Below are 15760 nucleotides of genomic sequence, written 5' to 3' on the forward strand. Positions count from 1 at the left end.
TGTGTGGTGTAGAGAGTTGATTTTGTTAAGAAAGTCGAACAAATCTTTTTTTGTGTGGTTCCAAACGATAAAGATATCGTCCACATATCTCCACCATACTGTGGGTTTAGGGTCTGTTTGAGTTAAGATTTTACTTTCAAAATCCTCCATAAAGAGATCAGCACAAGATGGAGAGAGGGGGCTACCCATTGCAAGGCCAGTCAATTGTTGATATATGGTTTTATTCCATAAGAAAAAGTTTGATGTTAAACAATGATGGAACAGAGAAGTGATGTCTTGTGGGAGCAAACTTCCTAAAACGTTGATGACTTCCTCCACAGGGATGTTAGTGAATAGAGATGTAACATCCAGGCTGGCGAGTAAATCCGTATTGGAGATAGAGATGTTGTTCAGTTTCTCAACGAAATGTTGCGAATTTTGTATATAAGTGTCCGAATTATGGATGTGAGGTTTGAGGAGGCCTGCCAGGTGTTTGGATAACAGATAAGTTGGAGAATTGATTCCATCCACAATCGGGCGTAGTGGTGTTCCATTTTTGTGTACCTTAGGAGCACCATATAGTCTTGGTGTTAGTGGATGCATGGATTTCAATCTTTGTTTTAAGTCTATAGACCAGTTCTCCATATGACGTATTAGATCGTTGGTATCATTGTGGTTCTTTAGTGTTGGGTCTGTGACTAGGACACGGTAGGTTGATGTATCCGACAATAATCTGTTAATCTTATCTTCGTAATCACTGGTGTTTAAAATCACTGTCGAATTTCCCTTATCTGCCTTCAATATGATAATGTCTTTCTTTTTCTTCAAACTATACAATGTTCTTTTTTCCAGAGTAGTGATGTTTTTGTTAGGAGTTCTGGAAGATGAGAGGATGATACCACTTTTTAATCTAATATCATTAGCTATGGGTTCCGGTAACGACGAGACTGCCTTTTCTATATTACAAATGATATCCACTTTAGGGACATGATCAGGTGTTATCGCAAAATTGAACCCTTTTTTAAGTATATTGATCTCTGGTTTTGTTAATACATGATCCAATAAATTAAAAATAACTGTGCTGTCTGGTAGAGAAGGTTTTGACTTAAAACGTTTTGTATAAAGATCGTTAAATTTTTTGATTTGGTTTCGTTTGCTTGTTGTAAAGGCTTTATCATAGCTAGTAGTAACCATTCTGTCCAAATGCGACCATATGTCTTGATCTAAAGTACTAGAAATATCGCCATAAATCTGATAACAGTCTAAATCTATTTGGTTTAAAAGAAATCTGGTATGCTCTATCCGTTCACGTAGAAGTGCCAAAGATGTTTTAAAATAAATATGTTTCGCTCGTCTTGAATGGAATTGTTCTTTTAAAAATAGAAACTTTGGAATAATCTTGTTATCTCTACATCTTTTCAAAAAAGTGAGGTGATTTAATAGTTTGGCTTTTTTACATTTAAGGAATTCAAAACGGCATACCTTTCTTTTGGTTTCCCCATGGATTCTATTCATGTTAAAAAAACGTTTAATTTTCTTGACCAAAAAGCTCTGGAAATACTTTTATTGGGATTATATTGATCAATTGCATATAACAACAACTAAGTTATACCAACTAGTTTCACCAACTAAGTCTGTTGGCATCTTCAGGGTACATAACAATTTATGACGATATATGCTGGAGTTTATAACATACCATGCTCGTGCGGCTTGAATTACATCGGCCAAACTTCATCAAGTTTGTTAAACAAGTCAGTCAAAATAAACTATGTCACTTTTGAAATTAATCAAGTTGGCTAGTAAAGAATCATCTCTGTTTTCTAAAAACTGTAGCACTGAGTCAAAGAGTTTATAAAATCGATTCAAACAGGCACCCTTTGATAACCAACAAGCTTCTGTATGGAGCAGCAAGTGATTGAATTCTTCACTGTTTTCAATAAAAAGTTGTCCAAGCAATCTGTCATTCAATGAATGACTTTTGATTTTATTGACTGCTGCAATTACATAATGTAATGATGACCTGTGTAGGCGATCACTCAGGTATTTTGCATCTAAATGTTGACGATGAATCACACAGCGTACAGTGAATACATTTGGCACCACCTCTTTGAAATATGTAATAAAACAAGATATTATTCAGAGGGATTTCTTTTTTCTTTAAAAAACTCTTCCAATGCATGAAATATTGATTCTCCTTTAGTGTCAGGTAGCAAATTTTTAGCAAATAATAATTCTTGGCAAATTTTTTCTTCTTTTATGTATCGCACATATGCTAAAAGTAAGGCTTCATTTCCTGGTAAAGTAGACTCATCAATTTATATAAAGAGCTAGGTTGTTTTTAAACACTCACATAATGAGTCTTCAACATCCTGGGTCATTTCATCAATTCTTCGTTGCACTGTATTATTGCTCAAAGGAATTTTCTTCATAATATCACAAGCCAGCTTGTGCAGTAGTGCATATGACCCCACTAACAGCTGGTAGGATTAGTTCTTCACCAACATTATGCGGTTTTTCTGATTTAGCAATCAGTAAGGAAATGTTGTAAGAGGCATGCAACCCATCATCATCTAGTTTGGATGCTGCTGAAAACATACCTGCCAATGTTGGTTGTTTCAAAAATTTTTCTTTAAGTGCTTGAAAATACGATAAATCCTTATCTTTTTTTATTAGCATGAACTTTTGTCAAATGTTCTTCTAGTCTTGAAGGCTTCATAGATTCATTTTAAAAAACGTTTTTGGAAAATCAGGCACATTGGTAATGTTTTGTTTGTAGGCAACTGAATAAAGCCGTATTTCAAATATTCAATATTATATTGTCTACATTTCTTCTCCATATTTCAAATATTCGATATTATATTGTCTACATTTCTTCTTGGGTTCAGCCATTATAAATAAAACAAAGTTAAATTTACAAAATTGCTAGAATGAAATTTCTCACATACCTAAACCAAATTATTTTTACAAGAAAAGGTATAAAAATACTCACATGAAACCTGCTGTTTTATTGGAACAACAATAATTTGCTTTGTGTGTAATTTGTGTAAGTAAGGTACCGACTAGGTACCTTATATACACAAATATATGCATATCAAATATGCACTAAACTTTTTAAGCACTACATCAAATTGCTAACTGCTTGTCATACAATTCAGAAACAAGCTAAAACTGATTTCATACGTCTCAAGTATTTATAGTATTATACAGTGAACAAGTCATAACATGCGCATGTTCCTGCTGATGCGTACTGAACTTGTAAAATCCTAATCATTAGAAAGTGCACGCTTGTCAACACTTTGCTTGTTAAGACCTGTTATAGGACTTCAACACCGATCAGCTGTAACTTAAATTAAAGTTTCCCCACCAAGTGTATACTTTGCATACCATCGTTGCTTACCAAATCTCGAAATGTTGCCTATAACTTGGCAACATTGAACTGACAGTTCCACTTACCTGCCCATTCATGCAATCTATTCAAGTCCTCTTGTAAGGCATTAACACCAGCCTGACTGTGCATTGCTCTCCCCAGTTTTGCATCATCCACAAATAGCTGGATATCACTAGTTAAACCCAACCTAATATCATTAACATACAAAATGAACAACAGTGGCCCCAAAACTGACCTCTGCAGCACACTGCTGGTAACCTTTCCCTTTCGGGATACTGCACCCCCATATACAACTCTCTGATACCTATCCGACAGCCAGTCGCTGATCCAACACAGAAGTCTGTTATCCAATCCCATCTGTTTTAATTTATTTAAGAGCTTGTCATGTGGCAGTCTATCAAAAGCTGATGCAAAATCCATAGTATAACCAAGTGAAAAAACTTTCAACATCTAATTGGATAATAGTACTGGACCAGATGATAAAAATAGCATCAACATATCTTCATCAAAGGTGGCTTGAAGTTGGAGGGCTATTATTTTTTTCACATAAGAAGTCCATTTTTTCTGTTCAAAAAAATCTTCAGATTTGACAAAAAAAACAACTAATATTGATACAGGGTTTAAAGAGGTCCACTGTGTCTGGTGAGAAGATGTCTTGAAGTAGTTGTATGTTTTCTATTCTTGAAACATTGGTGAAAAGATCTACTATGTCCAGGCATGCAATTATATCAATAGGAGCCACTGCAATGTCACTGATATTTTCTATGAAGTCTATGGGGTTCTTTACATAAGAGGATGTTTGACTGATCTAAGGTTTCAGTAAATTTATTAGATGTTTAGATAGTCAAGAAGTTGGAGAGTATCTTGAATCAACAATTGGGCTTAGTGGTAAGTCTTTTTTATGCAGTTTAGGGACTCCATCTATTCTAGGAACAAGAGGGTGTCTAGATTCAAGGCATTTTTTTAGTTTCTTCAGAATAGTCCAGCACATATTTTTATTAAGTTAGTGGTTTTATTATGGAAATATCCCATGGGATATCGATCCAACTTGCAAAGGCATTTGACAGGGTGCCACATGATAAGCTGATATTCAAGTTGCAGCACATAGGTTTAGATGTCAGGTTAGTCAACTGGATTCAGGATTGACTGTCTGATAGGTATCAGGAGTTGTGTATGGTGGAGCAATATCAAAGAGGCAGAAGGTTACAAGTGGAGTCCCACAGTGCTCAGTACTGGGATCTGTATTGTTTAACCTTTATATCAATGACATTGTCAATGGATTGCAAGGAGATATTCAGTTGTTTGCAGATGATGTGAAGCTGGGAAGGGTTATTAGTAATAGTGCAGATGTGGCAGCCCTGCAAGAGGATTTGAATAAACTAGGCAGATGGGAAAATGAATGGGGGTATTGGTTTAATGCAGCAAAATGTAAAGTCTTGAAGTTTGGGATACATCGATGGGAGGCTGCATACTCGATTGGGGAGCAGTACTAGAGGAAGTAAGGAGACAAGAGATCTGGGGGGGGGGGGGAATGATTGATAGAAAACTGAAATTCAGGAACATATTGAAAAGGTGGTGAAGGTAATCCAGAGCATTGCAGCAGTACTGAGAAGGATGCTGACCTGCAGAGATAAAAGAGTTATTGTTCCATTGTATAAGACCCTGATCAGACCACACTTAGACTATTGTTCTCAAATTTGGTCCTTAAGATTTGAAGGGGATAAATTAACTGTGGAAAGGGTACAGAGGTGGATAACAAAGATGGTTTCAGGACTGTACAATGTTAGTTATGAGGATCGGCTGAGGGAATGTGGACTGCAGAGTTTGGTAGATAGAAGGAGAGGTGATATGATGGATACTTTTAAACTGTTGAGAGGTAGTTTACAGGGTTGACACTGGGGAGTTGTTTCACTTGGTGGAACAGCGGGAAGGAGCGATGACAAGGGGCCATCCCTGGAAGTTACAAAAGGAGGCTGTGTGCAAGAGGGTGAAGAGTGGTTTCTTTGCATGGAGGGTGGTTGAATATTGGAATGCATTGCCTGAGAGAGTGGTTGGAGCGGGAACAGTCAATGGGTTCAAGGAGTGGTATGATAAACTTTGTGTGGTGAGAGCAATAATGGTCAATGAGTTGTATGATAGACTTTGTGTTTCCTAGGAAGGACCTCCCACAATGAGTCTTTTGACTCCATGGAGGCCTGAATAATAATAATAATAATAACTTTTCATATATGTTTGTGTCTTCTAGAAGTGATTTCATTTTATTTATATATTCTGTAGAGTTCAAAACTACTATAGTTGCCTTTGTCAACTTTCAGTATTAGGATGTTTTTGTCCTTTTTAATGTTTTTTTAAAGACTTTAATTCTATTTTTGTGATATTATTTGTAGAAGGTATTGCTTGTAAAAGTACAGAGACTGTTTGAATGTGAAGAAAGTCTGCAGCATCTCTTGGAATGCATTAGAGGCTTTTTTTCCACATTTGTCAATAACTATTAATTAAATTATCGAAATTATTAAATTATTAAAATTAAATTAAATTAAAATATCTATTAATAATTTCCCCCCAGCGGCAGACTAGGCGACAGGTCGGTTGGGAGTGGTACTAACAAGAAGTTGCATCTAAGTAACACGCGGACCCTGCATAGGAAGTGAGAATAATGCGTAGTGAAAGAAGAAGACTGGCAGAGATCACAAAACTGAAACCAAGGGAAAGGATGTTCATTTCAGGATCAGATAATGCTTGTAAAAGTACCGAGGCTGTTTGAATGCAAAGAAAGTCTGCAGTGTGGTTGAACCTTGGAATACATTGCCTGAGAGAGTGGTTGGAACAGGAACGGTCAATGGGGTCAAGGAGTGTTATGATAAAGTTTGTGTTTCCTAGAAACGACCTCCCATGATGAGTCTTTTGACTCCATGGAGGCCTGGATAATAATAATAATATTTTGATGTTGAAGGTCCTGGATTTGGATCACCTGCATTTTTTTTTTGAAAAAAGTATCCAGTGTTAACAGCCTAGATTTTCTTTTTATTTCTTTAAGGAGTTCAGTGTAAGTCGAAACTTTAAGTTCAGTGTAAGTCGAAAGATGTTCACATTCTGTTCCCAATCGTGGGTCATTTCACAGAGTTCACCAGTTAATGTTTCTATGCTTGCAAGGATACGCTATAAATCAGCCATTTTTATATCTCTCAGAGGACCTTCTTCATTTTCTTTCTCCTTCTTTGGATGTTGACTTAATTGTTCGGCTAATTCTTTTAAGTCTTCATTGGAAAGCAGATTATCATGGCTCTCTAAGACTTCTGTCACATCTTCAGCTGTAATATCGTCGAATCCCACCTCTTGCGCAAGCTTGGTAATGTCTTCAATAGCATTCTCCTCTTGCTCTAATTGCTCGAAGTCATGCATAAATGCTGGAAGAAGTTTTCACCATGCTCCTTTTAAACACTTTGCTGACACTTCATTCCAAGCTGCCTTGATGTTGTTAATGCCCTTCAAAATATTGAATGACTGCCAATAATCTTTAATAGTTTTTCCTGAAGTGTCCAAGATGCTTACCATTCCATAAATGTTATACGGAGGTAATAATAGGCTTTGAAGATTTTTATAATCCCCTGATCCATCAGTTGCAAAAGTGATGTGTTTGGAGGCATGTAAACAACCTTGACATCCAATGGTGTTCTTACTTCAGCATGGTTTTGAGGATGTCCAGGGGCATTATCTAAGAGAAGCAATGCAGTGGCTGGCAAATCATTTTCTTTACAGAAGCGAAGCACGGTAAGACAAAAATAATTTGTGTATCAATCTATAAAAACGTCTTGTGTAACCCAAGCTTTCTTGTTCCATTTCCAATAGAAGGGCAGCATGGCTTTTAGACCCTTGAAGGCGAGTGGTGTCTGTGAATGGTACACCGACATCGGTTTAAGCTTCAAAGTTCCAGAGACATTTGTACACAACAAAAGAGTAGGTCTATCTTTTGCAGCTTTAAAACCTGGATAGGAATGTTCTTCACAGGAAATGAAGGTGCGTGATGGCAATTTTTTCCAGTAGAGCCTAGTCTCATCAACATTAAAAATGAGATCAGGAGGATAACTTCCTTGTTCTACACAGTCTTGAAATTCTTTAGGAAAAGCACCCGATGCCGCAACATCTGCACTTGCCGCCTCACCACATAATTTGACATATGGCACTTACTTCGAGACTTAAATCTCATGAACCAACCTTTGTTTCCTAAAAATGTTTCTTCGCCTCCATCTGTCTTTTTAAGATCCTCAAAAACTGTTTTTGCTTTCTCAGTTATAACAGCCTGTGTCAGAGGAATGTTTTCTGATTCAAGTCATCTACTCATAATGATAATAATTTTTACATTTTTTTCATGAAGTTTACCCCTGCTATAACTTACATGTTTTGCATTTAGTAATGCTGTAGATTGTTGTGCAGACTGTTTTATTCTATCTGCATTTTTCATCATTGTAGTAACAGTCGATGGAGGTAAGTTCATACTTCTACAGACATTAGCACGTGTCTGCCCATCTTCCAATCTTCGAATCACCTCCATCTTCTTTTCAAGTGTGATTGATTTCTGCACCTTCTTAACACCAAGTTCTGCTAACTTTTCTGCACTTCTTTTATCAGACATGGTATGTAATTACGTACTTTATCAATTTAAATATGTATGTATGTATGTAAAAATATTAAACAGAACAATTAGGTAGATTCAACAGTAAAAGTAGGTTTGATACATATAGGTCGTAGTAGTTCGGCAAACACTCAAACACTAGAGAGTGCCTGCTAGTGTCGTTTCTCAGTCAGACCACACTACAGTAAGAAAGCACGCGCAGGCATCTAGCGTTATTGTGAATCGGCGTAAATTGACCCATCATAAACCGAGGGCTGCCTGTATATGCATGATTTTTTAATCATTATTATGATTCATGTTTTGAATGTAGCTAATGGTTTGTGTCCCTGCTAATGTCCATATAACACTGGATCAAGTACATAAAAGAGGTGGTGGCACCTCTATAAAAATGCATTGGTCTGACCACACATAGACTAGTGTGCTCAAATTTGGTTGCCTAGTTTTCATTGTGATGTGGAAATACTAGACAATGTCCAAAGATGAATGACCAACGTAATATCAGGACTCTGGAGTGTTGGTTATGAAGAGCGTTTGAGGAATGTGGTGGATAGGAGGAAAAGAGGAGATATGATAGAAGGATTCTATCCGATTAATACTGAAGGAATTATAAAAAAGAATGGATGCTAAGATGGGAAGAACAACAGGCCATCTCTGGAAGTTGTATAAAGATGTAGTGAAGAAGGGTGTGAGGAGTTGATTTTTTTATGTGGAGAGTTGTTGGTGGGTGGAATACAATGCCAGATTGCATTGTGAATACAGGGCGTGTAAATAACTTCAAAGCTTAATGTGATACACATGTTACTGGTTGAGTTTGCCTCCCATGATGAATCTACTGACTACATGGAGGAGACAAAAATTCCAAAATAATAATATTGGAATTTTTGAATAAAATTCTATACATTTTTTGTTACATGTGTAAATCGTGCAAGTTATTTAAATATGTCTAGTATAAGTTCCATTAAAACTATTTGATTACCAGACATAAAGAAATGTTTTGAGAAAAGGGACAAAACAGAAAAGCTAATAATAACAGTAAGTGGCTGCTAGATTTCTGTTCTGGACAAAGACTAGTTATTACTAACACCATGCTTCAATGTAAATATGTGCACAAATTTCCATGGAAAGAAGATGCAAGAAATAAGAAATGTTCGAATGACTATGCTATTCTTGATAACAATGTCATCATGAGAGTTCAGGACACAAGAGTATACAGAGGATTTGAAATTGGAAGTGATCATCATTTAGTTTTGAATATGATAAAACTAAATATCATATTGAAAAGAAGCGTATAAGTAAGTTTTAAAACTAATCAAAGTTGAGCAGCTTTCAGAAGTGAACTGTAGACTCAAATACACAAACAACATTATTTAGGAAAAAGTGAAAGAGTTTGAAAACAAGAACCAAATCTTGGAGATTCAGTGGCAAACCCAGAAGAAAACATTGACTGATTCAGCCAGAGAAGCATGTAGTGAGGGTTGTCTATAAGGATATTTTAAAAAAAATATATCAGAACTCCATGGTGAACTCATGAAGTTAAAAAGAGACAGTGAAGAAAAAGAAGAAACGCATCAAGAGTTCATGGCAAGTGAGTCAGTTTGTACTTTGAGAGAATACAGAGAAAAATGTATATATGGCAGTGAAGCACTGTAAATCTAGCTAAACAAAAGTCATGGGAAAATGTTGGTAAGAACATAAAAAATAAATGAGAAAGGTGGTAAAATACTCTGCAGGCTATTGATGTTTGGAGTGATTACTGGATTTATTTAGAAGTATAAAAGTGTAGGATTTCTCTGAAATGAGTAACTGCTGTAACAAATCTGGCAAGAAAATCAGCAACTAAAAGACAAAGATTATAAAAAATATAATAGCAATATAATAGAGTTTGGTGGATAGAAGAAGGAGAGGTGATATGATTGAGACTTTTAAGCTGTTGAGAGGCAGGAAGTGTTACAGGGTAGACAATGGGGAGTTCTTTCACTTGGTGAAAAGACGGGAAGGAGTGATGACAAGGGGGCCATTCCTGGAAGTTACAAAAGGAAGCTGTGAGCAAGAGTTTGAGGAGTGGTTTCTTGCGTGGAGGGTGGTTGAACCGTGGAATGCATTGCCTGAGAGAGTGGTTAGAGCAAGAACAGTCAATGAGTTCAAGGAGTGGTATGATAAACTTTGTTTCCTAAAAATGACCTCCCACAATGAGTCTTTTGACTCCATGGAGGCCTGGATAATAATAATAATATGTACAAACACTGAAAATATCAGTTGTATCAACCTATAGTATAAGTAAAATATTTCAATTATTTAGATAATTTTTAGTGAAGATCACAAATTCAATACTGAAACAGATAAGATTTTGTTAAACTAGTTTTAATTTATGGATGTGAGAGCTAAGGTTGAAATAAAAAACAGCTAATAAGACTAAAAACCATAGATATGAGAATTCTGTAAAAAAATTAGGAGAATGAATAAATGGCATCGGTGGCAGAATCATTAAAAATGAAGATGTTAGGAAGGAACTTCACATTGTTAGCATTCAGGAATGTGAGGAGGGCAAAACTTAGGTGAGACGGCCACTTAATCAGAATGGGAGATGAATGATTAGCAGAGCATGTGTTTGATGCCAGAATGACAAGAGAATACCAAGATCTATATGGAATAGTGCAGCAGTCAGAAGTACCATAGAACAGTGCTTCCCAAACTTATGGATGTAAAGGCCTCCTTAGAAAAATTAAAATATTTCACAGTCCCCATCGGAAAAAACAATCGTAATACAGATATATATTATTATAAATATTTATTGTATTTATATTCAATACAAAACATACACAGCGAATATTGCAAAAATTAAATGCAAATATTACATTCTTAGCATCTTACAAACACATTTGACATGGCACACACTTAGGCTTAAAACATTTTAAATTTGTTTTCATTATTTCACGGCCCCCTCTGAACAAAACTAACGACCCCCAAAGGAGCCACGGCCCACAGTTTGGGAAGCACTTCCATAGAAGACCAAAATATAAATTTTGACAATCTTGGAAACTTGATTGATAACAGACTAATTTTGAGGGATCATCATGGATAGGAAGTTAGTAATAATATAAACTTTTCATGTGGTAATGCCACTATATCCTGGAAGGTACACAGCAGGAATTTGATGATGACAAAACATGGAACATAAATAATATCTCTCATTTATCTCTCAATTATTCCACCATATTGGGAAATCAATCTGATGACTGGTTAAATGAATGTATGATTACACATTGATGTTCCGGGAGTTGACTAATATGCTAACCCGGTGGTTCTTAACCTTTTAGTAGTCGTGGCCCCCTAAGTATCCTAAAACTTTTTTTAAAAAAAATAGTGGTTTTACTTACTGATTATAATGACAAAAAAAATCAGAAAACAGAAATCAACTTTACTTAAATATTACTGTAAAAACTTTACTATATTTATATTTAGGAAATCAAATAATATTCTTTGCTCATTTTATAAGGGGGTAAATTTTAAGAAATAACAAATCAGTATTACAACACTGAAAGTTTCGAAAAGTAATTGCAAGTAATTGAACTCAAGTAGCACTTAACAAAGTTAAGTTTTATGCATTCGTAACTTCAGAGAATCACTTCTATCACATGTCCAGTAGGCAGATGTCACGACTTGCAGTGTTGCCAGCAGCGAAAAGATGACTTGCGGCACCACCACAAAATAAACTACTGCATGATTCAGATTACTATTACAAAACGATACAAGTTTGAAACAATGTAAAATAAAGACCAAAAAAATTATAATTTTAAGAGATTTCAAAATTTTAAAAACTAGAAACGTTCTGTAAATCCCCCCCCCAAGGGGCCATAGCCCACCAGTTAAGAATCACTGTGGAAACCCATTCAATGAGTATTTAAAAGGGATTTAATTATTTGAAAGTGAGGGATAATTGAGAGATCGCTGTAGTAATAACAGCATTCTTTACAATAATTCTGTTAATTATTATTCTTATTATTAACATCCAACCTCAATGGACTCAGAGACTCATCATAGGAGGTACACACTATTGCACACAATGCTCATCCAACTGTGCCTTAAAATGATTCAATGTCTACATTCACAACACACTCGGGCAATGCATTCCACTCACCAACTACTCTACATGCAAATAACCTACTGCTCACTCTTCTGTTCACACCCTCTTTATACAGTTTCCAACGATGGTCTAATGTTCAAACCCCTCTCTCATTCTATGAAAAAGCTCTTCCATGTCAACCTGATAACAACCCCTGACTAGCTTATATGCCTCAATCATATCCCCCCTCTTCCTCCTATTCATGAGGCTTTGCAATTTACATTCTCTTCATCTGTCCTCACTCCAAATTCCAAAGACCACTGACAACCTTTGTGAATCTTCTCTGGACACTTTTCAACATATCCTGATCACCATGTGACCAGATCTGCACACAATAATCCATATGAGGCCTGATCAAGGCCTTATACGATGGCATGATAACCTCCTTATTCCACGTGTCAGAGTCCTCTGCAACATTGCCATTATGTGATGTTTTTGCAACTTGTGCAATGTGGCCCCTGAATTTCAGGTCCTTGTCCACTGCCACTACTAGATCTCTCATTTCCTCTACCTCCTTCAAAGTTTCCCCACCAAGTGCATACCCTGCATTCCATCACTGCTTAGAAAATTTCAAAACATTACACTTTGATAATTTGAACTGACACTTCCACTTACCTGCCCATTCATGCAATCTATTCAACCTCCTGCAAGGCCATAACATCTGCTTGACTCTGCATTGCTCCTTCCCAATTTTGCATTGTTTGCAAACAGTTGCATATCACTAGTTAAACCCATCCCAATATCATTACTATACAAACTGAACAACAATGGTCCCAAAACTGATCCTTGCGGTACACCCAGGGCCGCGCCAACCCAAGAGTCCAAAGGATGCACTGCATTCGGGCAGCAAGAAACAAATATCAAATATTTATTTTATGTAGCTAATATCAAATTTGGATTATACAATGCAGTATAATCATTAATAGTAATGATATTCATTTCTTGGTATATCCTACATCGTAAAATTAAACTAATGAAATTAATAACCCTTACTTTTAGATGTCAGGCGGGACAGCCGATAAAAGTTCGCACCCGGGCGGTAAATACCCTTGGCGCGTTCCTGGGTACACCACTAGTAACCTTCCTGTTACGGGATACCACACCCCCATATACAACTTTCTGATATCTATTTGACAGCCAGTCACTGATCCAACTTAAAAAAAACACCCTTAAAAATTTATCACTGAATACCTCAACAATGTCAATATCTTCCACTGCACTTACCAATCTACCATTTTCATCCATTAACATCATCTTACCATGATTATTGTTCCTTCTACTAGCCACAAGTCTTCTACAAGTCTGTTATCCAATCCCATCTGTTTCAATTTATTTCTTAGTTTGTTGTGTAGTAGCTTATCAAAAGCTTTTGCAAAATCCAAGTACACAATTGTATATGCATTTTCCCTGTCCAAGATATTCATCACCTTGTGTACGACTTAGTAAAACATGATCTCCCACTTAACAAACCCATTCTGATAACCACTAAAGAATACTGCTGTTTTCAACCCAATTCTGTATCCTACTTCTCACCAATCTCTCTAGTACCTTTACCACAACTCCAGATATACAGACTGGCCTACAATTTGAAGCCACAACCTTATCGTCACCTTTATGCAGTGGGACAATTTTACCTTCTTTCCACTCCCTTGGAACCTGTGCTGTTGTAAGACTTTTATTAAACAAGCATGCCAATGCTTCTGCCAATTCCCTGGAACTTTCCCTTAAGACCTGTGGCAGTATGTTATCAAATCCTATTGCCTTATTGACATCATAGTCATTTATTTCCTCAAATGCCTCCTGCTCACTCACAATTAAGCCATCCTCTCTTATGTCTGTACACTTAAATTCCTCATGATTCCACCCTGATCAGGATGAAACACCCTTAAAAATTTATCACTGAATACCTCAACAATGTCAATATCTTCCACTGCACTTACCAATCTACCATTTTCATCCATTAACATCATCTTACCATGATTATTGTTCCTTCTACTAGCCACATATCTAAAAAATTCTCTATGCTTTTTCTTCACCTGTTTTGCTGATTTCTGCTCATACTGCACTTTTGTTTTTCTTACTGAGTCACTCTCCTGGCTTGTTCTTTATACTCTTCATGTAACTGATTATTACCATTATTTATCTTGTACTGCCTTCAAAGTACTTTCTTCCAGATTTCATTCTTAAGCTCCTCATTCATCCATTTTACACATACCTCATTCAGCCTTTTGGCCTTCAGAATACATTCACACACTGATGCTATTATGTATTTCTTTGTCAGTTCTCAAGTAGCATTTATTTCCTTACTACTCAACTCCTCATTCTATGCTATAGCTCCAGGCTGTCTCCTAAGCTTGCCATAATTGCCAGAATTATAATTCCACATATATCCTTTTCTCACAGAAGACTGCATACGGTTAGCCACAACCCAGGTGAACACTTCATGATCACTCTCACCAACTGGATGAAAGTGGGAAACCCCATTCACAATTACATTCTCTGATGATATGATCAGGTTTAAAACTCTCAATCCTCGCATATCCTTCTTTACATACTGCCTGAGATAGTTAACGCTCATGAAATTCATTTTCCTTATTCCCAAATGCTATTTCTTCATTCCAATCTATACTGCCATAATTAAAATCAGCCATAATAATTTCCCTTCCTTTGTTCACTAATCCAAGTTATTTATACATTTCTTCATCACCATCCTCCACATTGTCTGGCCTATAGCAACATCCAATTAAACATGTCTTCCTGTCAATTTCCACATTATACCACACTGCCTCATAACTAGTGCTACTATTTCCCTTTTTCATACTGCTACTACTATGTGGACTTAATTCCTCTGCTATCATCAGCACTTCCTTCTTGCACTTGCCTTGGCACAAGAAGGAAGGGGAAGTGCTGATTTTGGGGCGAACAAACTCATTCTGGGGCGAACATGGCATAGGGAGAGTGGATGTTGAAAGTAGCAGTGAAATGCCAAAAGTATCAGAAATAAGGTAGATGAAATGGTATTTCACTGCTACTTTCAACATCCACTCTCCCTATGCCATGTCTCCCTGTCTACTCCCCTCCCTCATTTCCCTGTTCCTCTTGCATTCCCATTCTCTCTCTCTTGTTCTATCACACTACCATTGTTTCCACTGCCAAGCCATCCCGTCTCTTCAATACCACTCTCCTGCACTTTCACTTCATATCTTACTTTTGATCTCTTCCATGCAGCATACACACTGTACTTCCATTTAGCAACACTTTCTCCAGTACACTCACTCCAAAGCCATTTAAATTCAACCCATCAAGCCTGTATAATTCCATTCTTCTCTCAAACATATGCCATAACATCCACAAACTGTACTCCCTTCTCTTCACACAGATGCACCAGCATACCAGTCATGAATTATATGAGATGAAGGCTAGCAAATTTTCATTGTTAAAATTATTTTAGTATTTGCACAGAAAAGCAAACAATAAGCTTTTGTTATAGGATGAGAGTACAAAAAAGGCAGTATAAAAGTTACATAGAAGCACTTTATTATGTTATTTTTACTGTATTAAAGAAGAGATATAGTCACAAATACTACAAACATGAAATCTCAAGCAAAAAATTTCAATAATAACATGCATAGCTTAC

General features: G+C 36.5%; 1 protein-coding gene across 1 annotated transcript in view; it reads right to left on the reverse strand.

Moving 5' to 3' along the window:
* Positions 1 to 15760, reverse strand: part of LOC150093923 (homeobox protein PKNOX2-like) — a 134239-nt gene that overhangs the window by 26335 nt on the left and 92144 nt on the right. The gene's annotated exons all lie outside the window — the stretch shown is intronic.

This window comes from Typopeltis vanoorti, chromosome 23 (assembly GCF_054136105.1).
Source record: "Typopeltis vanoorti isolate ZY-2024b chromosome 23, IOZ_Tvanoo_1.0, whole genome shotgun sequence".
Lineage (NCBI taxonomy): Eukaryota > Metazoa > Arthropoda > Arachnida > Uropygi > Thelyphonidae > Typopeltis > Typopeltis vanoorti.